This window comes from Armigeres subalbatus, chromosome 3 (genome assembly GCF_024139115.2).
Source record: "Armigeres subalbatus isolate Guangzhou_Male chromosome 3, GZ_Asu_2, whole genome shotgun sequence".
Lineage (NCBI taxonomy): Eukaryota > Metazoa > Arthropoda > Insecta > Diptera > Culicidae > Armigeres > Armigeres subalbatus.
Genome location: NC_085141.1, coordinates 40,376,472 through 40,401,378, shown reverse-complemented (window position 1 = coordinate 40,401,378; position 24,907 = coordinate 40,376,472). Strand labels below are relative to the sequence as shown.

The 24,907-nt window shown below is 38.5% G+C and overlaps 2 protein-coding genes across 11 annotated transcripts in view; one reads left to right on the top strand and one right to left on the bottom strand.

The window, feature by feature from the left end:
• LOC134224947 (G protein-activated inward rectifier potassium channel 3-like) overlaps positions 1-24,907 on the bottom strand; it is a 494,447-nt gene that overhangs the window by 248,616 nt on the left and 220,924 nt on the right. The gene's annotated exons all lie outside the window — the stretch shown is intronic.
• Positions 1-24,907, top strand: part of LOC134224949 (serine/threonine-protein phosphatase 2B catalytic subunit 3-like) — a 194,118-nt gene that overhangs the window by 141,465 nt on the left and 27,746 nt on the right. For 3 of the 6 annotated variants that reach the window (XM_062704623.1, XM_062704622.1, XM_062704621.1), the window contains exons 1-2: positions 8,254-8,729; positions 8,792-8,884. The exons of the other annotated variants lie outside the window; for them this stretch is intronic. The gene's annotated coding sequence lies outside the window, so the exon portion shown is untranslated. Of the gene's footprint in view, positions 1-8,253; positions 8,730-8,791; positions 8,885-24,907 lie in introns of those variants that run through there. 6 annotated transcript variants of the gene reach the window in all.

Below are 24,907 nucleotides of genomic sequence, written 5' to 3'. Positions count from 1 at the left end.
TTATTTCGTTTATATATTTATATTTCGATTACTTAATGGCGAGTCATGATGCGCATAAAGTTGATTTACAGCTAATTTATTCAAATCATAGACTGAAATAAGTTCATACTTATTGGGGGAAATGTCTTTTTCCTTTGCCGTTCAAGAATTGTTTCTATTATACTCGCTGAAAATTCTTTGGCCATCTATAAAAGTAAAGAATGCATTCAAATTTTTTTATTTGTTGGGATATATTCTGGTAGAACATCCCAAAACATGGCAATGGTCTTTTCGGGAGACATCACAGTGCCAATCAAAATATTTGTTACTAGTCGAAAAAAGTTGAGCTTTTAAAAAAAACAATAATATAGACCATTCGTAAATCCCATTATGTGTATATGTTTGAACGCGTTTTGGTCATAATTTTGAAACGCAAGAATCAGGCGTGTCGATTTACAATAGCAAATAATATGATTGTATCATGCTAGAATAACGTAATACGAGGAGCATGAAAAATCATCAAATTATCATAATTTTCAGTGTAATACAAATCTGTTTTCCTGCAGCAGATGACTTACAAAAATATCACTCAATTGGTAAAACTTAATTTATTGGTAAAATACAACTATCAAATGTTAATTTTTGTAAGAGTCCTATTCCCTGTACGATAAAGGGAAAAAGAATTATTATTTATCGAATTAATTTAAAACAAGTAATATTTATTAGTAAAGTATCATTGTTTTTCAGCTGACACTGTATTCTGTCATCTAATTCGAATCATCGCCTTGTTATACAAGAATGTTATAACTACGTTCAAAATTAGCTACGGATGCAGCTTTATAACATATTTGAAACGTGTTATATAGTTGTTTATGAGTGAGTTATTTTAATATAGTTATAGCGTTTTAGTAGCTTCAGAATGTTGAGATAAAAGATGACGAATTTTGCAATCAGTTCCTAGTCCAGAACTCTCGAGAATGAGAATATTTTGATCAAGCGATAAGCCATCACAGATGGAATATGCCTGGCATTCGCCGATGAAGGAATGCTCAGGTTTTGTTATTTACTTTATTAAAGTAATTTTTCGAAGGAAGGCTCAAGCGGTCTCATTCTTTTAAGTAGAATACGTAACAGATTTTTGTACGGATAATCCCTTTTTAATTTATACATTCTACCCTGCAACCTTTCATACATTTTACGCATTTTGAATTCCAAAACCATTTCAAGACCAATTTCATCTCATGCTTTTTTTCTGACTTTTTTTTCTGCTCTTTTTTTCCTTTTTTTCTGAAATTGTGCTTTCTTACTCCCATAACACCTACATGAATGTTTTTTCGCAAATAGTTTTTTTCGTCTTTACACTCTTGTGGGAAAAATGTAATAATTAAATTGTTATATATTCGTCAATGAATGCATATCATGTGTGCCGTCGCATTTATATAACATCAATAAAACATTCAAATTGTTAGTAACGAGGAATGTTATAATGAAGTCATAAATATTGCTTACTCGCAAAAATACAACACAGAATAATTTAGCTATGAAATGTTTGTATCAAACACTATTAAACCTTTCCTACAACAAAGAAGGTATTGTTAGTCACTATTATAACTTGAACCCAACAGTTTTTTTTTTATTTTTCTAAAAAATATATGTTTTTGGTGTTACTTGGGATAACCTTTACTTTTTCTAACGTCAAGCTGGCTAACTTCATTCGAACTGGTGGGCCGCAAGAAGATTGAATTACCAAGTGGTTTTATAGGTTTCAATGAATCAACACTCCTTTTTGGGAGCTCATTGGCCAGATCCTTTCCAATACTAGAGAAAAATCTATTGAAAAGGTCAGCTACTTCTTGATTAGAGTTTACAATCATTTCTTTATCGTTTAGCTTTATTTGCTCTTACCTTCAGTGACGGCAAAAAATTTCATTTATTTTTTCCCATACGTTAAAAAAACTAGAATGTTTTCATAGTATTCTTTATTTGTACCAACCGCCGAAGTTTATATGACATCTAAGGGCAATGTTCATATCGTTTATATATCGAATAACAACATTGTTATTATGTATGTTAACGGGGACATTAACGTCCCCAACAATCGTTATTGTTGTGCACACCTATAATATTATAATGGTGACCTTAAGCTTTAATTTCTAATTAAATGTAATGTGCGCCATCGATTATGTCATCCTCTATTAACATATATTCTGATGAAGTCCTCACAAACACGGCTAAGCCCCCTGAAGATGTTTCACGATACGAAAAAGATGCACGATAACCTGGTATATTATAAATACAAGAATTTTCCTTTTTCAACCAAGTTTCACCCACTGCAATAACATCAATATTAACCTTACATTTGTTAAAAAAATTAATTGTATCATCAAATTTCTCAAAATTGTTAATTCCTCTAACATTCCACTGGTAAACATTTAATCCATTACTTTTTTTACATTTACTATAAAACTTGGAACATCCTTTACTCATCACTTTTAACTCTAGAGCTAGCCTCTATTGCTTTCACACCACCTTATTAGCCTTACTGTTTTCACACGTCCTTCCGTGAACCCTCTGGATCGGTCGATTCAACCGGATTCAACTGGATTGAATAGAAGTGGCTCAGGAACCCTAAAAGCATTATTCCCATAATTGTTTTGAAAAATCGTGACCTGTTTTGACTACTTTTCCGAGACAACTGACCCAACGGAATCTGATCAGTCTAGATGAAATTTTTATATCGTCTAGTGTAACCCCCACCGACGAGCTAGAAGAGAAAAGAAAGAATAAAACTTGTCGTGGTCTCGCTTATTTCCCGTTAGGGATAATGTTTTTAGTACAGATTTGTGAAACAATCAAAATGGTCTTGCGTTGTAGCCACGCAACGCTTTGATATGAAAATATCGTGCATATCATATCGTGTAAATGAGAAAATCCATATTTTCTGTAGATGTTCAGATAGGATGACGATTTCTCCTATACCAAGCGTTCCCTATTGATGATTTAATGTCAAATTTTCAGAACGACTTTTTTTCTTTTGTTAACAAAGGGTCAAACGTCGATTTGACGAATCTGAGAGCACTCCCACGCAAATCAACACCATCAATACTGACTAAGGTGGAGGCTTAGTCTGTTACCTGTTGCTGGTGTTGGTTTTCGTTATTTGTTTACAAAGCAGATAAGTCATTTTGAAAATTTGGTATTGATTTGGAGTTGTGAAAAGGATACGAAGCAGAATGTGCGCGAGAAGAAAGGAAGTAAATTTAAAAACAGTTCTCAAAAAATATAAAAGTAATTCAATTTAAAATGGGTATCAATCAGAAAATTGACCTCTTGTATACTTAAGATTTTAATTTTTTTATTTGTGATTATTACGTCTGATTAGTAGCATTAAAAGGTTCGAACCCCTTAGTGAAAACAGTTATTATTTAAATTAATCCCCTGAAAATTTCAGCTCATTCGGTCCAGTGGTTGGCGTGCGCAAATGGCTCAAAGTTTGTATGGGAAAAGTGATCCAAATGTATGGGGAAACGCAACCGTTTCAGTTTTTTGCTTCTAGGTGGCGCTGTAGTCGACGGATTCCTGTTGTGGACAAAATGTAGAACCTTTTTTATATAAGGAAGCGACTGGTGAAGATCCGATGTAAATCCCTTTGAAATTGGCCAAGTTATAAGCATCCAAAGTCGAGGAAATCGACCGTGTCCCCCAGGGGTGTTTAAAATGAGAGCAACGTTCCACCGACCATTGCGGCGGCGATGCAGGCGTATTCGCTGCCGTGCGAAATTAAATGCATGATTATCACGCAATCTTTATTTTTATCTGATTGGTAAATACTTTCCGTGCTCTGTACAGTAGTGCAGCTAGAGAGGGAGGGGGTGACTTACCACTGAAGCCAACGAGCTGAAGTTTTTAAGGGGAGACAAAATTCATGAAATATTTGTAACGAGTTGTTTTCGGACATCGTGACGCCCGTTGCATCAATTTTAGAACGATATGATATAATCGCTACAAACAGAGGGACAGAAAGACAGAGAGACCTGGGATATTATATAAGTTATATATTTTATATAAGTTATACAGTTTTAATGTTTATAGCATAATTTATTAACTGTATAAAACTACAAAGTTATCAACAAACAACACTTATACCTATATAATTTGCTAGGCCTTCCTTTATAACAGAGCGAGTGCAACCTGGAAAATGGTGCCTATCCTGTTGAACAACTTTGAGAAGATATTGAAGCTGTTCTTTATTTTTTGTCAGTTTTCCACAAAAATCTTGAACTAGTTTAACTCCTCTTTCAGCACAGTCATTCACTACCAAAAATGAATTAATTTTATTTCTACTTTCAACAAATTCTTCCAATTCATCCCATATACTAGGATCTTCTTTGAGAAAATTTGCAGATATTCCAGAAATTTCAAAAAAATTCATCGTATTTTGAGAAACAAAATCCGAAAGCGTACAAGAAGTCTTATCGATCGTAGATACTTTCAATTTTATTTTTCTTACTTCATCACCCATACAAGATTTTAAATTGTTTGCCATTTCTTTTATCTCATCAGTAGATATTTCTGGGTCGAAAAAAAAACAGAGCGACTAGTTCTTCACTCATGTACCATAGATGATTTGCAAATCTTGAAGCCGCAGCCATATACACATTTCTTGATCGATCCTTTCCCTGATCAATCATCTCGTAAAGTTATCAATTTTTTTGCCAGGTTTAGATCATTTCGTGCTGCTGATGAAGGTAAAGGAGCTTTAAGCCAAGACCAAATGTAAACTCGTAAAATAAAAGCACACATTACTGGAATGTTTCGCCTTTCATCATCGGTCATGTCAAATCGGCCTCTAAACAGCCATATTTTAAGACAATATATTGATTTCGCCATCCATCTGGCATTGCTATGTGCTCCTGGTGGCGAAAATTTAATTCTTTTCACACCAAGAAATGCTAAAGATAAATTTAGCAACTCTTTATAGTCTTGTCGTTGCTGTTGAATATTGAGTTGGTTTTTCAAAAATTCAATCAAATGTTGTGTTTCATCACCAAGGATCTCAATAATGTTTTCGTCTACCATATTTTCTTATTTGATTATATTCTTACCTCCTCCATCAATAGTAAAAACGCTGGTAGCTGATTGAGATTCCAAGGAAGGCTCTGGTTCCGTTGTTGGTTCTTCTTCGATTTTGCCTTTTTTAACTCTCGCCTTCCAACTTCCCTTTGCAGAATAAGTTTATCCTTATCGTATTTAATCAAATTTAATGCGCTTCGTCGAGCAATGTCAAACAATCGATCCAAATTATTAATGAAACTAGACTCTTGCTCTTTCTGTTTATCTCCCACGTGAGAAGAATTTTTGATAATTGCTCGCATTTTGTTAAACAATTTTAGGAGCTTAACAACAGCATTGTAGTGTTGCATTAGAGGAATTCTATATTTCTCCCAAAAAAATTGAAGTTCAGTTACTACAGTTTTAGCAGCTGGTTTTATACTCAACTGTTGATTTTTCATTATAAAACGCATCCGACCAAGCACATCACCGTTTGAAGGCAACTTTTCACCTTTAAAACTTTCAATTGGGACAACAAGTTCCATACCTAATTCTTCCTTAGATTTTGAATCCATTTTATGTATTCCACTTGCACGATCAAAAGCAAGAGTCACATTTTTCTTGCAGGACCAGTGGTTTTGGAGATACAAAGATTTGAATAGTGAAAAATTAGTTACCTGTTCCTGTAGAAATAAAGAGCTTTTATTTGATTTGTTAATACAACAAATAGGCCTTATGATTTGGGAGTTACAATTTTATGAAAAATTAAAATTCCTGAAATGTTCGATTTTTCTGAATACCCTATATTGAAATTGGTCACCATAAAGGGGAAATAATAAAATGGGTCCAATATTGTGCTATAAGGAACGATCCTACCAAATATAAGGTAATTTTGGGGGATCATATCAATAATGTTGGAACTGGATGGCTGTATATTTTTATTTGAGGCTAACAAAATAAATGGAAGAAGTACTTAATTTATTTCGTGTATTTACATTCACGCTTTGAAAATTGAACTCTAAACTATAGCATAAACCAAACTTGACCAAATTTTGAGTTCTTCAATTTATGTCAATTTTGAGTAAATTTTTTTAGCGTGTAGCTCGAAGATAAAACGACGCCAGAAAATTACGATATTAAACATCGAACAATATCCCGGATGTGTTTTTTTACTAAAAAAAAAAGATCCCCCCTTGCCCCCCCTTATTCATCCACTCCATCTCCAGCTACACTACTGTACAGAGTACGGAAAGTATTTACCAATCGGATACAAATTCGCGAGATTGCGTGATAATCATGCATTAAATTTCGCACGGCACCGAATACGCCTGCATCGACGCCGCAATGGTCGGTGGTACGTTGCTCTCATTTTAGACACCCCTGGAGAACACGCTCGAAACCCTCGACTTTGGATGCTTATAACTTGACCAATTTCAAAGGGATTTACATCCGGTCTTCACCAGTCGATTCCTTATATGAAAAAGGATCTACATTTTGTCCACAACAGGAATCCGTCGACTACAGCGCCACCTAGAAGCAAAAAACTGAAACGGTTGCGCTTCCTCATACATTTGGATCACTTTTCCCATACAAACTTTGAGCCATTTGCGCAAGCCAACCACTGGACCGAATTCAGCTGAAATTTTCAGGGGAGCTTCTGGGACCCCCAAACTGTCATTTAGGGGGCAAGGTTTGAAATTCAGGATTTCATGCATTTTGGGCCAGTCTAATGTCCAGTTCCTATACAGATTTAGACAGGTGCAGAATTGAATCCACTGGTGTACAAGTGTTTTAAAATGCACTTCCCATCCATTCGTCATTGATCGACTTGCATGTAATATTTTTATGTAATATTTTTGTAGAGAAACACGAAAACGACTGGCTTACAACAGTTCAAATCATATGGAAGCATTCGGCAAAAGTCGGACGAAATTTGAGTTTCAAAGTGTAGGAATTTGCAACCGGTCGCCAGCCACCAAATCTTTTGGAATATGTATCTCAACAATGTTTTTGGAGATTCAGTACACCAGTCCGAAGTGCAGATTTAATTTCAAATTATTTGTTATTAAATAACAAAACAAAACAAACGATAAAAAAATTAAAGACGTAATTCGTAAATAATAACTGATTGTTCCGAAAAACGCAACCATTAATCCGTAAAAAAAGAACAAGAAACCCAATTAAGAATAATTTTATAATCCTTAACTTTGCTAAAATCGAGGCTAAAATTTAGCAATTCATAGGACAATATATTCCGTTTAACATGACCAAGAAAAACAATAAAATTCCTGCTTTTTTCTAATGAACGTAAAACAAATGATCAATAAATCTTTGGAAAATGATCATTAAAAATATATTTTGATCTATAAAAAATCAAATTTGCACAATTTTCAATGTGATGATGGTTTTCAATTTTGATTATTTAATCCGTTATGGGAAACCTCTTTTTAAATATCAGCTTCATCAGATAATTAAAATTCGCTCACATTTATGTTTCCATTTGGGCTTCCGAAAAATTCTAAATACATATCTCTAAGAAGCGGCTGCACATATAAAAGCGGTCAACTGTCGGTCGGACGGCACTGATTACAAAATGTTGACGGTTGCTGACGATTATTTTAGCTATGAAATAAACAACCAAATTTGTCTGAGATATTGTTGAGTTAAATCCGGATCAATCTGACCCGAACGCCTTGAGTGTGAATGTTTATCGTGCGTTGAGTTCTACTCTGGATATCAGGGTGAAACAACCTATTATGGAGGTGTTCTTCTTCGTCATTCCAACTAGACCTTGGCCTGCTTTTCGACTTAATATTCTATTAGCATTTGTTCACATTTGTTCACCACACTTCCACAGTTAATAACTGCGAGGTTTCTAGGTCAAATTACCATTTCGTATATCACGTATATAATTTTACGTATATAATGTCATGCCCAGGGAAGTCGAGACTATTTCCAATTTGAAAATCTCCTAGACCGGACCGGGAATCGAACCCAGCCACTTTCAGCACGTCTTACGACACGTCTAAGGAAGACCCCATATATAACATCTCGGTCATGTTTTCTTCCATTGTAAAGCAGTCAGATTGCCTTTTCGCCAATATGGGAGCACTGAGCGGCCGCGTCGCCATAGCTTCCCCCCTTTTTGGGGGAACGATGTCGTCCGTGCGCCGCTCCCGCATACGGGGAGAGAGCGGCTTAATCCAATTGTAGCGCGCCGGTGCTCAGGCAGTGCGATTTATCCTCTCGTAGTGTCTCGTAGCCGGTCTCGCGCTTTTCTTTATCAGTGTAGGAATTTTTTTATTCGTTCCGTGCCGTTTTAGCTGGGTTACTTTTAGTTTTTAAACACAAACGCTGATACCACCGCTGTGCCGCGACCAACTAGGCCAATATTGTGTGTTGTGTGTCCGAATTAGGAATCGTTGGAACGCCGTTTTCCGTTCATCTGGTCGCGTTCGCATTGTACGCGAGGTGTGTTTTGTCTTGGGCATAGTTGCCTTCGTCTTCGTCGTCGCCATCTTCGATCAGCCACTAGAAAAGAAAAGTTGGATCCTCGCTAAATTTCAAGTACGCGAGCGGTGTGATAAGCAACTTAAGCCATTGTTGGTCTAAAGAGAGAAGTTCTTCGCCGAAAAAAAACATCATCAACTCAGAAGTGCTCGAACACCACCAACCGGAGCAGCTGCGCGGCGGCTCGTGTGTGTACCAACGGCATTAATTTTATTGTTATTTATATTATGGTCTAATATCCTCGTGCTAGATGTCCCGACTTACTTGAGGCTGCCCCTTTTGCCACCTGCTCTGTCACGCGGACCGAGAAGCAAACAGGCACAAATTGTGCATAAATTTGGCTGTAAGTACATTAACAAGTCTCCATATACCACACAAAAACACTCGCGCTTCATGCTTGCTTGCGCCCCCCCCAAATTGAACAGCCCGCCCAGCACCACCCCACCTACCTGCTCCTCGGGTTGGGAGCACACCGTCACACCAACTATGCCTAGTAGCGCTACTGTCAAACCGCCATTGGCCATTTCTCGCCTCTTCGTCGCCCCACTCCGCTCCGCAACCATTCGCTTTTGAGGATTGGGGCACTCTCGTCCGTCAGCTGTTTGCTCGGACGCACTGTGGGCCATGGAGGAAAGTTCGACGTAAACATTCAGCAAATTCATGAATCGTTGATTTGATATAAGTTTGATAAATGTTGCATCTTGTATGTTGAACAGTGTATGTAACCATATGGGATATTCCTAAAATATTGGTTGTCTTTCTGCAAATTGGCCAAATTTGCACTCTAAAATTGCGATATATCGTTACAATTCTGACTTGGAACAAAATCCCATTAAGACGAAGAAAGATAAACTGCCTGTAATTTGACCCATCTTTGCTGGGTTTCCGGTTCTTATGGGACAAAATATGCGATTACAGGCAGTATAGTAGCTCCGAAAAACGGAATACCGTCCAATTATTTCCTAAATTTGGGTCAATAATTGTTTGTGATGTAGTTTTCTTACTTTAATAAGGCTTTTCATATTGAAATTAGTTTGCCAGCTAAAACAATTTTTGCGGTAGGAACAATACAAAACCAACTGTTTTCTTCGCAGTTCAAAAAGGCACGACTCGCCTATTTTTAATACATTTTTAATACATTCTACTTGAAAGTATTTTTCGTATAATCACTGATCAGAGATTTAAAAAAAACTGCATTTGACCAAATTTTGCATAGCATATCAATCAGAGTATGGAACACTTTGTATATTTAATTGACGGGGTCAAGCGCAAAGAGGTGTACGTGTAAGTGACAAAAAGTTAGTTTTGAAAAAAATAGGCGCAAAGTTCATCAACTTTCGCTTCACACAAATTATATGAAAGGTAAAAAAAAATGATGATCTTCTGTGAATTTTTACATTTTTTATTAACATCGTACAAACTACATCAGCATATTGCCGCAACGCTCGGAATCCAAAGCATTTTTTACAGTAGTAAACCCAATTTTGAAAAAAAAAATCACTTGCACCCCTCTGCTTCTATTCTCCTCAATTAATATTATTCTATTCAGTTCTGATATTTTCCCTACAAACATTGATATGATCCGTACCGGGGAATTTTGCCGCCAAATTCCATTCCGTAGCCCACAGTGGCACGGACACGCAGCAGGTGGTGAGCAAAACCAATCGGCCCGTGTGTATCCGATCCATACCCAACCAACAAACGCCTGTTCGGTTTTCACTTTCAAACCACCCTCACCTACATTTAACCATTTTTCTCCCATTAGTGGGGCCAACGCCGACCAACATTGAGCTGAGAGATTCGATACTGCGGCGGCTGCGGAGGGGGATTCAAGTTTCATCGCCTTTGTTGTGTGTGACTCGACTCCCAAATGGTTACACGGTGTTTGGTTGGCGAACAGCCACCGACCGACCGACCGACCGTGCGAAACGAATTAATGTGCGCGAAATTTCACCTTCCCACATCGCGCCCCGGTGACGGCGGCGGTGGGTGCTGGCGCGCCGTTTGCGACGACGAGTAGACACACTCAACCTTGCGCATAGATGTTAATGCGCGTTTTGGTTAAGCGCCGTCGTGCGTGGTGAATAAGACCGCGCACACCCACACGCGTAACGTGAGTTTATTTATTTGTTTGTTGTCATTTTTGTTTTCCATCTGGTGCCGGTGGTTTCAGGCGCGGTGGGGGCAGCAATTTGGTTTTCCTTCTTTATTACATTTGCGCTTAAAATATTCTTGGTGCATCCGGTGCGAAGGATATTGTACAAAAGAAGGTGCTGCTTGCCTTGCTTTGAGTCAGAGGGAGTTATCTGACTAATCGAATAGACCGTACGCGACACCAAAACACGAAGATATCATCGAACAGTAGCTCTGTGGTAACTAAAACTACAAATAAACTGATTTCGATTATGAAAAAATACTAGCATCCACCGTCCTGGCTCTATCCGAATCTTTGTACGACATTCGCACTAAGTGGCAGCCTATCAAAGTATGCCGTTTTTTGAAAGATTCACAACATGTTCTTGTACTCTTTCATAAGAAGCCACTGGTTTTATGTAGAGCGAATTTCAGTTCCGCCTTTGTTGCGGAACCTAAGTGAAAGGCCCATTTCGTAGCAGTAAATCACCATATCTGAGGATATCCTACAACAAATGTATGTATGAATTGATATGAAAGGGTTTACATTTGATTTTTACGAACAAAATATCACAAGTCAATTAAAAAGCCGCTTGGTGCGATTTGGTAGGACCCTGAACAAATTATTCTACGCACGTCAATGGACTATAACTTTACCAAAACTTTCCTAAGAAGACTAATTTATTTTAAAAAATCGACAAACGCATAATGCATTAAGGGTCCTATGCTTCTGTCTAACAGCACTAAATAAATCTTTCCAAAATATCACCATACGTTATTAATTGATATCTACTAGTCTGTGAAAGAAGGTTTCAAAAGATTATACAAATGAATGCAAATGACATTTTACAACACCAATAAAAATATATCAATTGAGTTGAGTTGACGCTATCTCAGTGCACTATGGCTCAGGGTGTGAATTCACAAGGGATTTTTAAGTACCAAATGCTGAAGCCCCTTTAGAACCTCTAAAGCTCATTTAGGATCTAAAAAATAATATACTAAAAGAGTAAAGCTGGGATGAGTATTTAAATGTTTATATCTTACGGTGTAAATATGTATTCTTTATGATTTTTTTGTATACAACTTTCGCCACATATTCCTCAAGGGTCAATTTGACGGCAATGTAACAACAATGTATAACGTGGTCAAGTAAGTTTTAAACCAGCGTACATGGAAATGTTTCTAAAAGTACTCTACAAGCTTAGAAAGTGCAACTGAAATGCATTAAATATCAACTAAACTGGTTTACTTCATCAACCACTGTTTTCAACATCGAGCCCTGTGCGTAGCCGTGTCATATCAAGCACCGTCTTTCCAGTCTTGTCTTATCTTGTCTTAGCATATGCACAACCCGTATGGAAAAGCATCCTGAAAATGCCGATTGCATTTCCAAGAATTTTTTTTGTCAGCATATCATAAATATGACTCAAATATTAAAACGGCCAGCGTCACCACCGTCTAGGTTAGAAAGTTTGAAAAATTCATAACTCCCCCATTGAATAATTTGTGAGCTTCGTGGTCGTGCGATTAGCGGCGTCAGTCGCCTTCTTCTTACTTCTTCTTATTGGCATTCCCCACTGGGACATTGTCGCCTCGCATCTGAGTGTTCATTAAGCGCTTCAACAGTTGTTAACTGCGAGGTTTCTAAGACAAGTTACCATTTTTGCACTCTTATGCCCAGGCAAGTCGTGAAAATTTGCAACCCGAAAATTTTCTAGACCGGATCGGGATTCGAGAATCGAACTCAGCCACCTTCAGCATGGTCTTGCTTTGTAGCCGCACATCTTACGCAAGGAAGGTCCCAGCCCTAAGGAAGGGGTCAGTCGTCTATGATGATGATGATACTACCATCTATTGTAGCAAAGCACCTGCCGATAGCAATGGTCATATCTGACAAACAATTCTATCATGTTTAAATTATTATTTGCATTTCATCAAATTCCTGTATTAAGGGCCAAAAATGGGTTGGGTGGTTCCATAAGCAGAGACACTTATGCGAAATCAACGAGATGAGTAAAGAATCTCTTTTCAGAAGAAAGTTCGTGCAAACGATTCCCCGAGAGGCAGAGCATTTCCACAATATACTGGTGCTGGAGCAAGGATCTCACCGATCCAGGAGAAATGATGGAACAAAGAGTATTACCCACGAACGGAAATTTGGTGAGAGAATTCCATTATATGTATAAATGGTTTATTTCAAAATTCAGTGATTATATATAAAATAATCATCAGGGCACCCGTTTAAAGCGATTTGGATAGGAATAATGGGATTGCCAACTTCCTATTATTGACATTTCGTAGATAAAGGGCGGCCTCTTCTCCCCATCTATTAGGTCAATCTGGGGAATGAGGGCTTGATTGTATTATTAAGGTCACTCCTCACGGAATCCAAGTTTCAAAGTGCTCGCGTTTTCGGGGGCACACCACTCGATACGGAAGCAACGCACAACTGTCAACGCACAAATCGAATCGTTTGAACAAGCCATCCTCATTCGTCGTCTGGAGTCTGGAGACAGTACGGTCGAAACCCTGGACGAAACAAGCATCAGGAACATCACTTTTCTCTTCTTTGTCTTGCTCATCAAACTGCAGCAGATAAGACCGCCAACGCCACCAATATCAACTGGATTTTCTGAAAACTTTCTGCATTAAACTAAACTTTTGAAAAAATATATCGCGGAAAAAAATTTGACACCGGTTTCAAACAGCGTTCGTCTTGCGTCATGGCTTACTCTTCGAATAAGGAAGGCGTCAGTCATGCACCCAAAAAACAAATCTCAAAATCTATCTACTCAAAAGTAAAGTCCACAGAGAAAACTGCATGTTTCATATTAATAAAAAAAACTTTTCGAACGTATGGCATATGCTACATTCGAACTTAAGCCATTACTAAAGTTTACTACCATTTACTACATACAGAAACGTCAAAACAAAATAGATGATGCAGAGATAAGTAATTAAAATGACATTTGTGCATTGCTTCCGTATTAAGTGTGCCCTTGAAAAAACGAGTGAATTTTGTTTTGGATTCCGGGAGGCTTGTCCTCAAGCGTTTTTTTACAACTCAATCTCCACACGCACCGAATGACGAATCAAAATTTGTAAAATTCGTAAAGAAAAATTCATAACATATTTCTAACAACAGCGGCACGCTACGACCCGAAGCCTTGCTTTGAAATTTGAATATCGTATAATAAGTCGTGTTTTCAGTTTTATTTAACAAGAGAACAATACTCTCAACAAGAAAATGTTCCAAGGGAATATAACAACAGTAACACGCAAAACAATTATTTTCTATTTAGTTGGCGCCTGCGTTGATTGCTTTTTCCTGTTGAAAATTTACTTGTTCCCTGACGCAAAGATGACAAGAAGCAACAAGATACCCGACTACAATGATTTTACGGAGACACGATAAGCGCCGCAAGTGGACAAAAACCGAACTAGTACACTGTTAATTTTAATCGATCATCTTTTGGAGAAAATTTCATTTAATTTCATAAAAAAAACATTTAATGTCAATAAAATAAAACAATAACAGCTGAGCCATCGCGCCATGCAAACAACTCACACAAGGCGATGGCCAAAACAGTTCCTTTAAAACTGAACTGGCAAGCTGTTTACCCATCTTATTCTCATTTGATGAAGTGCGTGTATTAAATTATGTTTAGGGATGTAAGACCCTGGATCGAGTTTTGTCCAAACCGAGTATCAATAAGAACAATCAAATCTGCTCAAAAATTTCGCCAACTCTGCTTTTACAAATCACTCTTTATAAGAACAATGATAACAAAGTCCAGCTAGGGGAAATGACGGCTTTGGCAGGTTTTGTTCTATTTTTTTCAGGGGAGTTTTTGTTGACCAAATTTTTGAAATGCAAAGAATGATTAGGCAAAATTTGAACAGAATTGGTTATAGAAAACAATAAAAGAACAAAACCTGACAAACCCGTCCCCTATTAAATCAATTTTAGCTTAATGCATTTCGCAGCTCCATCGCTTTTACCGGCTAATCCGGCAGCAATAATATCAGCTTCGATGGAAATAGATATTTCATCGATCGAAGAAGAAACTCCATTGGGCTTAGACCGCGAATATGAGGATAACGAATTTAATGTTACTGGAGAAGTTGAATTGGGAAATGTCGATATCGATCAGCAAACACACCTAACTAACGAAAATCCAAGGAAAACTCGCGACAAGCATTTGGCCCATGATCATGATTACGCATTGGATGTGGAGCGACTTATTAATTCTATGCAGCGACTTGTTATCGTTGAGGAGGAGAACAGAGACTTAAAGAAAAGAGCTATCATAAAAATATATCTAAACAGAAGTCACCAGCAGAAGTCACCAGCCATCTTTGCCTGACGACAGTATTTATTTAACTTGATGTGTAGTATTAAGAGCTCCCTCCTAGGTGCAGCTTACGTTGACCGATTTGGCTGAAATTTTGCACAGAGTATCAGGGCATCAAATAGAACTGAATCATAAGAACCGGCCCATTAAATATATATATATATATATATATATATATTTTTTTTTTTTTTTTTTTCATGGTCTATAATTTATACAATAATTATGAAAAGTAGACAAGTATAGATTCAATCACACCATCACTGGAAAGCAGTTAAATTTTTCGCATATTGGATAAACACTACCAACAAGACAAATTAGCAGCAAAGGCATAATCCTTGGCAGCCCATGCGTGCAGTGCTCTGAATCGACTTAGAAAATGATTCCTCACCAGTTGGGGCTATCGTCCCCATTCCAAACCCCCACCCACCCGACCGAGACTCTAGTTAAGCGTATGGGTCTGGGGCAAAGTGAAACATTTGCATGAAAAATAAATGTAAACGCATGGTTGTTTGTAAAGCCTATTTGATTAAACGGAAGAGTTGAAAAACGTTGATTTTAGGTGAAAATCAAACGATTTTTCTCAATTTTTGCGCCACATTTCGATAATGAATGTAATATTGAATTGTAATGATAAAAACCTTTCAGAAATTCACTATAAATGATTATATGAATGATTTTTTGAGTTGGGAAACTTCTTTCCTACTTTCCTACCTCCTCTGGACGATACTGTTGTGGCTAGCACCGAGAGTCTTTAGAACGACGTTTGCTTTGAACCGTCCGGTTCACAATCTTGCGAGCACGAAATTGTTTGAGAATATTTTCAGCTTGGAAACAATTTACAACTTTTCTCGAAATTTGCTTATGTCGTACTTATTGCAATTATTGAAACGAATTTTCCCGTCCACTTCCTTATTAATTAAAGTCAGTCACACTGAGCAAAATTATATTTTCTTTGCAAAACAACATTCAAATTGATATTCCTGAATACACCCGATTCTGTTTTTACACGGAAAATCCCATACCAAATGTATGTAAAGTTGGTCCGTTTGCTGGTCCATATTATACAATTTATTTATTAAATTAAATTATTCGTCATATTCAATATTATTTATTCGGGTGTAATGGACTTTTATGTATGTGAAAATGGCTTTCCAACCAAATTTTTACAAATGTGCTCCATCGCTCCTATTTGGGTCCAATTATATTAATTAATAAATGATTAGGTATAATTTATAATGACCTTTTTGTGTGACAAGCAAACGGTACTGCTTCGAATATTTATTACAAACCTAGACTCTCATGAAACCAGCTCCCTCCCCTCTTTGGCAGTCTACGTGGTTTATGGACGGCCCTAGATAACAAAAAAGGGACAAAAACGATATAAAATCGGATGGAGAATGTGATAAACTCGGCGCGTGATGACATCGGGTTAACATTGTATTTATGCGCCATTTCACATTCTATACGTTTTGTTACTATTTAATTATTCAAATTAGGCCATTAGCGTAAAATCAGTAGTGATTCAGTTTCATTGCAATTTTTCGAACACTATTCTAGATTGAATCTGAAGCAAAATAGAACAACGTGGCTGATTTTCTCGGCAGAGTTCTATTCATGTTTGATTTTTTTTACAGATGATTGAAATAATTACGTTACTTAGAATTGAACGTTTCTTTTGAAACCCCACTGTTATACATAATTCATATTGTTTCAGATTCATACTCAAAATGACAGCCCCGAACAATTTGAATCATTGCAGATTTTGCTCTTAGAGTTAAGCTGAATTGAGCCATAATCAGTTCATTAATTTACTGATTTGATAACTGATTATGTTTTTCTTTTGTAAAATCTTAGAACGGTGTTTTGGCTTCTTGAAAACTTGAGAAATCTAAATAGTATGGCGAATGCAACTTATTGCGAGAATTTGGCTAATGTTTTTATTAGCTTTTGTGTGCACACGCACATACACACGGACAGATAGACAATTGCTTGGTTCGTCGAGCTAAGTCGATTGGTATATAACACTATAGGTCTCTGAGCCTTCAATAAAATGTTTGTTTTTGGACTGAAATTGTGGTCTTACCGCACGGCTAAGGAGGGCCCGAGGGTACCGGCATATGATCATTATTTCACTTAATATACTAAATCGAATAAAATCTTTTAAAAAGCTGACTTAGAAATGTTATATCCATGCACTACAACAGCGGTTCACAACCTGGGGTACATATACCCCTGGGGTACCTTCGCTGGTCTCTGGGGGGTACCTGAGACAAAAATGCGTAATGGCGGATTTTGCATTAAAATTTCAAAAAATATTAATTTAAGAAACATTCTTTGAATAGGAAACATTCTTTGAAATTGGAACACTGCTGTGTTGTGTAAATGTTCTATTCGTTTTCTAAATGCTTGGTGTTGAGTGCTCAATATGTACGTATGTATTTTATTTTTCAAACGGTTTTTATGCCTTTGGTTTTTGTTTTTTAACATTTCATGCCATGCACAGCCTCCGAAGTAGTTTAAATAATGAGCGCACCAAAACTCAAGGTAAAAATGAATTATGCCCTTTTGAAAAAAAAGTTCATTTAACTTTTGTTCAATTAACTGTTGAACATACAAACATGTTGATTATTCATTCGGAATTTCTGCTTCGTAGTGAACTAGATCTGCTTAGGTAAGGGAGCGAACGTTGGACAGTGCTTTTTTGACAATCTTACCAAACCTTTAAAGAGACCTGACCTGAAACACATTTTGTCACATAGAAGTCGGTTTTTAAAAGGTCCCCATTAGCTCCCGAGTTCATTTAGAAGCCATTCACCATGAGGTTTGTCATCGGAGCGTAAGAAGATGTACAGAATAACTAAAGCAGAAAATCGAGTATAGAAAGACAGAGCAAACACCAAAAAAAAATATTACATAATTAGAATACCGCATTATAATCCCGGGTTCAAAGGGAACCACACCTTGTGGTATATGATTGTTTGCTGTTTGTTTATTGTTGCTGCATCATCATTCGAAAAAAGGCATGATCCAACATTTTCCGTCTTATCTAATATCAACGGTGCCAACTGAAATTGAGCCCAGCCACACTGGAATGAGAAGCAGACATGCTAACCACTCAGACACTCAGACACCAATTTTTAAACGATTACAAACCTATCTCTCATATAGACGAGCTCGGTGGTCTAGTGACTACCGCTTCTGCCTTATAAGCAGGAGGCCGTGGGTTCAATTCCAGGCTCGTCCCTTTCCTACTTTGTATTTCTTTGTTCTACCAGAACGATTCCTACTGTTAAACCTTCAACACTAACAATCCAAAAACCTCCCGTGGCACCTATGAGAGGTCGTAGAGTTCTCTGCATCTTTCATAAGTAGGTGTCCAACTAACCATCCTTCCCTTTCCTCATCATTCGCAAGGACGTGTCCAGGACAGATCTCGACTATTGGAGAGTGCATTGCTTCCATCTAAGAGATAGCGATTAGTCCCAAATCAATATCTGTGGTAACGGATGAATGTGTTGCTACTCTCATACAATAGTCTTGGCTTGTACCACCTACGAATTTGTGCGAATTGCTCAATGCTAATGCTAATGCTAATTACAAACCTATCTCTCATATTGTAGGTCCAGTATCAACCAGTAGTAGTATCTGCTTTTCAGCCATATCGGTTTGTAAATGAAAATCAATAAACAATCGTTATACATACTTGACTTATCTAGACATGAAACATGAATAGCCCATACCCAGATATCCGTTCGAAACCAGTCACCTTCAGCATGATCTGCTATGTAGCCTTTCATATTTCCGCTGTGTTGTGGAAGGCTTAAGATGAACATCGCAGTGTTATAATCTTAGTTTCTTAATTAAAATACTAATGTCGAATTCGTATTTAAAAAGTTCCAACCTAGGTTGGAACCAGTTCCAACCTAAGTGCTGTCAAAGTGTTTTTTTTATTCGCTCAGGTTGGAACTAGGTTCGCACTAGTTCCAACCCCAAAGCTGTCGGGTTCGCACTGTGTTGTTTCACAGTTTCGCACCAGGTTCACCAATACAACTGCACTTCAACTGTCAAAACCATATGGGTGGAACAAACAAGCCGAAGGGAAATACAAACCAGAGTGATAACGAAACTGTTTGTGCATTCAATAAAGAATGCGCATCGAAATCCGTTTTACGGAAATTTTTTATTCCCTATGATATTTGTCTACTTTTGCATTATATTTATATTACCCTAGGACTTCTCAGTAATTCCAGGAGAATTTGTTTAAACGAAAATATAATGGGCCTTCAATAATTCATTTGAAATTTGTTCGAAAATTCCCTCATTTATTATTTATTTAAGTAGTTCTTCCAAAAAAAGCATGCGGAAATTCTTCAAAGAATTCATATATTTCATTCAGGTATTCCTCATTGAAGTCTCGTATTCATTCCATTGCGAATTCTTCCAGGAATGCATTAGAGCAATATTTTAGGCTTCATATTTTTTCCAAACATTTTTGGAGGAACTTCCGGAGTAATCCCTGGATGACCAAACGGAGGAATTTATGGTGGAACAACGGGAGAATTCCTGGAGGAAGCTCCAGAGGAATTTCTGGAAGCACTTGGAGGAACTTTCGGACGAATTCCTGGAGGAACTTCCGGAGAAATTCCTAGAGGAGCTTCCGGAGGAATTCCTGGAGGAACTTCTGGAGGAACTACCGGAAGAATTTCTGGAGGAACCACCGAAGGAATTCCTGGAGGAACAGCCGGTGGAATTCCTGGAGGAACTTCCTGAGAAATTCCTGGAGGAAGTTCTAGAGGAATTTCTGGAGGAACTTCCGGAGAAATCTTTGGAGGAACTACCGCAGGAATTCCTGGAGGAACTTCCAGAGGAAATTCTGGAGCTTCCCGAGGAATTGCTGATGGTACTTCTGGAGGAATTCCTGTTGGATTTGTTGGATTTCGTGAATGAATTTCCAAATGATTTACTGAAGGAACTTCCGGAAGATTTTTTGAAGGATTTTTGGGAGGAATTCCTGAAGAAATTTTCAAAGGAATTCCTGAAGGAATATTTCAAGGATTTTGGGAAGGAACTTCCGAAGGAATTTGTGAAGGAACTTCGGAACTTTCCTAACGAACTCCCGAGCTACGAACGTTACTTCAGGAAGAATAGGAACTTCTGAATGGATTCCTGAAAGAACTTCCGGAGCAATTCCTGATGAAATTTCCGAAGGAATACCTGAAGAATTTTCCGGGGGCATTACGGAAAGAAAGTTCGAATAAATGCCTGTAAGAGCTTGCGGAGGAGTTCCAAAAACTTTGAGCAAAAGCCTGAATGAACTAGTAATGGAATTCTTGAAGAAGTAGAAAGGAATAGAGAATCCAGGGTAGATATATCCATCCAAAAGTAAATTTCGCAATTCGCGAAAATCAGAGCGCGTACTTGATCGTTTTTATCATGATTTGATTCGTTGTGGCTCACAAACTGCCAGTGCACTGGTAAAGTCCGGTATGGTGATCATATGTTTCGAATCAAAACAAACACGATGCCACGCACACCACCGTATCCAATGACAGATGGAACTGAAAACGTTTTTTTATTCAGGGTTCGGGTTGGCACTGACCCAGGTTTAAAAACGAATTCGACATAAGATTTATCATTTTCAATAGGTCCATCAAAATTTAACACCTTAGTCATATTTTGGAGAAGAATAAATCCAAAAAGAGAATCAGAATCATCAATCAGAAAAGAGCACTGAGTACGCCTGGAATTCTGTTAAGAATTCCAACTTTCGTTCGGGATTCTTAACATATTTTCTGGAACTAATAAAAAATCAGATGTTTGAAATATTCTCAGAATTATGGAAGTTATTTTTTTTTGTTGTCATACATTTTTTCTGATGCATTTCCGCGTAGCAGCTTAGAGTTCCTGAGGAACAAGTTATTACCGGCGATGTCCCAAAGCCATTTTTTATATATTATCTTGAGGCGAACAATTTAAAACTCTTTTGCCCAGAGGGGCGGTAAGAAATATTTCTAAACCTGATCAGGAATCGAACACGGCCATCGTAGCCTCGAAGTTTCGTAGGAAGTTAGTGTATATTAGCAATAAATAAATATAAAATTTCCACAAATAAAGTTCCAAAAACAATTAAGAATTTACCCTAAGACAAAAAAATAGCACTTTTAAAAGCAAAAATTGCAATTATAAAAGAAGAATCCTGCATAAAAAAAATAAAATGTTCCACGGAATAGAATACAAAAGTTCCATAAATAAATCAATATTAGCAACTAACAATCACAACATTTTCCACAAAATATTTTTTTAAAAAAAAAAAAAAAATTTTCCGCAAAATAATCAATAAAAAGCAATAAAAAAATAAGAAAATTAAAAAAAAAAATACAGAAAAGCAATAAATCTGATAAAATGTTCCATGAACTTTATACGCTTTTAAAGAAGGGGTCATTTATGGCTCAGCTTTATTGCTCTTTTATATTTCTCTATGGAAATTTTCATATTTTTTTATTGCTCTTTGTTGATTTTTTCGTGGAAAATTTTTTTTTTTGTTTTAGGAAAATATTTGTATAAAATTTTGTAATTGTTTATTGCTAATATTGGTTTATTCATGGAAATTTTGTATTCTTTATAGAAATATTTTGATTTCTTTATAGAAAATTCTTCTTTTATAATTGCAATTTTTGCTTTTGAAAGTGCTAATTTATTTTTGTTTTGTGGAGATTGTTTTAATTGTTTATGGAAATTTTGCATTATTTGTGGTCCTTTTATTATTATTTTATATTTATTTATTGCTCGTACCCTGATTTTTGATTTTTAAAATTTGAGATTTAAAATTGAGTATCAATGTGTTATGCTGAAGTTAAATTTTGACGTACCCTGATGTTGGTACTGAGAGTTGACGCTTGCTGATCTTCATGCACATACCGTTCTATTCATTCACAGCGTCAAGTTTGTAATCGACTGGCGACTTGACTTTGCACTGGATTTCACCTGTTTTAATATAGTGGGAGTGATTTCCTCTGTCCCTGTTTCCAGATATCAATTTTCTGTACACTGCTGCACGTGCTATTTAAACAATTTTGGCCCACAAAACCTGCCTTCTCACTTTTGGGCATGATTTAAGGTGATTATACAATAAGGCCACATATCGGCCATTTTGTAAACCACGTGCTTTTCCAATATTTTTTTCAAGAGCACGAGATGAAAGAACCATAACGCCTATGGGGCTTAAATAATAGTAGATCGTTTGCTTAGTTATGCTGAACAATCATAATTTGAGTTTCGGCACTGTACGAAAACTATTACGCCAGATTTGGGCTTTTGGAAATGTATGTAAATAAACGTGTGGTGAATTTGAAATTCACCACGGGCTTCATTCTATAATCACCTTAAATTTAATGTAAATGGACAATATTGCACATTTTGTTTATTGCGATCAACAAGAAAGCACCGTGTAATAAAAATGTTTCGAAGGGGGCTGGAACGTTACACAACTGAAGCTTCTGAAACTTTGGTGTGAGAATTGAATAGAGGTATTAAACTATAGAGGAACATTATCGCTGTCGTCTCTGGCGAAACATCTTTTGCTGGCGAGGATAGGGCACTAAATGTCAACGAAGGAAAAATCAGTACGTTTTGACAGATAGGTACCCAACATGTTTGGGGACGATAACAAAGGGAACCGCAGCGACAATCGTCCTCTATAGTTTATTACCTCTATTGAGAATTGTAATTCAAGCAACTGACAGCACTGGCTATTTTTTTTACTGATAAAGCTTGGAGCGCCCTCCGTTGAGCAATACAAGAATTTGGACATCAACAACTGCACGTAGGGGAAAATGCCACAAACCTCCCCTCCGTGTTTGAGATGTTCGTAACAAATCTAGACTTAAAATTATGTAGGTTAAGCGAAAAAAGTGTAAAAATAATCGAAAGGAAGCTAGGAAAAACGGAAATTTTCCACGCTTTGATGAAACATCTAACATTTTGGCGAGGAAAAAAGCCCTACTACTAACCTACAATGTTCTACGCGTCTCCACGCACTGTCATTCCAGTTCGAGACAGCAACACGTACGGACGTGTTTTTCGCTCGCGCATTTTTTCGAAGTGTTTTTTCTCGTTCTTTCGCTGTTTACGTTTTCGCTTGTCGCGTTGGCGTTATTTTCTCCCGGACCCGTTATGGGAGACTCGGTGGCCGATTCGGTCGCTGGAAAAGTGCCTAAGCGCACTGCTCTTGGAGGCGCGGGTAACCCCTCCAAGCAGCTTTTGCAGAGCAACGTGTTCTCGCCGTTGCCGCTTGATGACGCCGGCAATCCGCCGAAAAAGAGGAAGAAGCAGCAATCGCAGCTGCCGCAGGTGCAACCGGAGCGGAAGGAGAAGTGCCCGCCCGTGTTTGTGAAGGGCGATCCGCCGGATTTACGCCCAAAAATTCGCCAGCTGATCGCTAAGGGGCTGAAATGTACTTTTCGGCTCTGCAGCGAGGGCGTGAAAGTGATGCCGGCCAACAGGGACCATCATCAATCCGTCGTGAAGTTCCTCGAGGTCCACAAGTATGAGTACTACACTCATGACCACCCCGGCACGAAGCCACTCAAGGCTTTGCTGCGAGGACTTCACGACATGAAGGAGGAAGAGCTCCAAGCAGAGCTTGAAAGTTGCGGACTCAGGCCAGTAGCCGTCCACAAGATCGCTCGTCACGACAAGACGAGGAAATATCGCGACCAGCTTTACCTGATCCATCTGGAGCACGGCTCCACTACCTGGAAGGACCTGAAGCTGGTTGGCGTTATAAATTACACCGTCGTTGACTGGGAGCGATATCGGCCAGTGCAACGCTGCAACAAGTGTGGCGAACCCCATCCGACTGACGAGTGCGACAAAATGGAGGTGGCCGATCCCAAGTGCGCCAACTGTGGCGACAAACATCGGGCCACCACAAAGGGCTGCCCAAAGCGAGCCGAGTTCCTGGAAATCCGGAAGAAGGCTTCCACCAGGACCATTCCGAAGAAGAACCGTGTTCCTGTAATCAACGAGGTGAACTTTCCAGCTATCCCGGCTCCCCGTCGTGTGATTCCAATACTCCCACCGCTACAGCCGCACAAGCGACTGGCAGCGGCAGCTGCATCGGTCCAAGCTCCAGCATCGTCGGCACCATCCACCAGCGAATGGTCCCCGCTTCCTCCTCCTGGGTTCCGTCGGCAGTCGGAGAACGAAGCCGTCCCACCGGAAGAATCTGCCCCGCTGTACACTCCGGAGCAACTGATGCCGATCTTCGCGCAGCTCGCCACTCGACTGCGCGGCTGCAAAACCCGATTCGACCAGGTCTTCACACTTGGCATGTTCATCATTGAAAATGGCTGCTAGGGTGGGCCTGGTCAACTGGAACGCTTGCTCGCTAAAGAGCAAAACAATCGAGCTGAAGGATTTCCTTGAGGAGAAGGGAATAGACGTGGCGTTCATCACCGAAACGCACCTAAAACCGGAGGTGAACATCAACATCCCGGACCTCCGCATCGTGCGACTCGACCGGCCGACCAGGGGAGGTGGTGTGGCCATCGCTCTTGGCTACAACATCAACTGTCGTCTGCTTCCAAGCTTCCAGCTCAGTGTCATCGAGGCCATCGGTGTCGAAATCACCACTTCGGTCGGCACAATCGCGCTCATCGCGGCGTACTGTCCAACGCAAGCCAAAGCCGGCGATGGATCATCTGCTGCCCTTCGGAGGGACATCGTCAAGCTGACGCGGAGGCAAGGCCAGTATATCATTGCCGGCGACTTGAATGCCAACCATCAAGCCTGGGACAACAGTCGCGGCAATCGAAACGGCACCATCTGGAGCAACGACATGGAGGAAGGCCACTACACGATCCTGAGCCCGGATT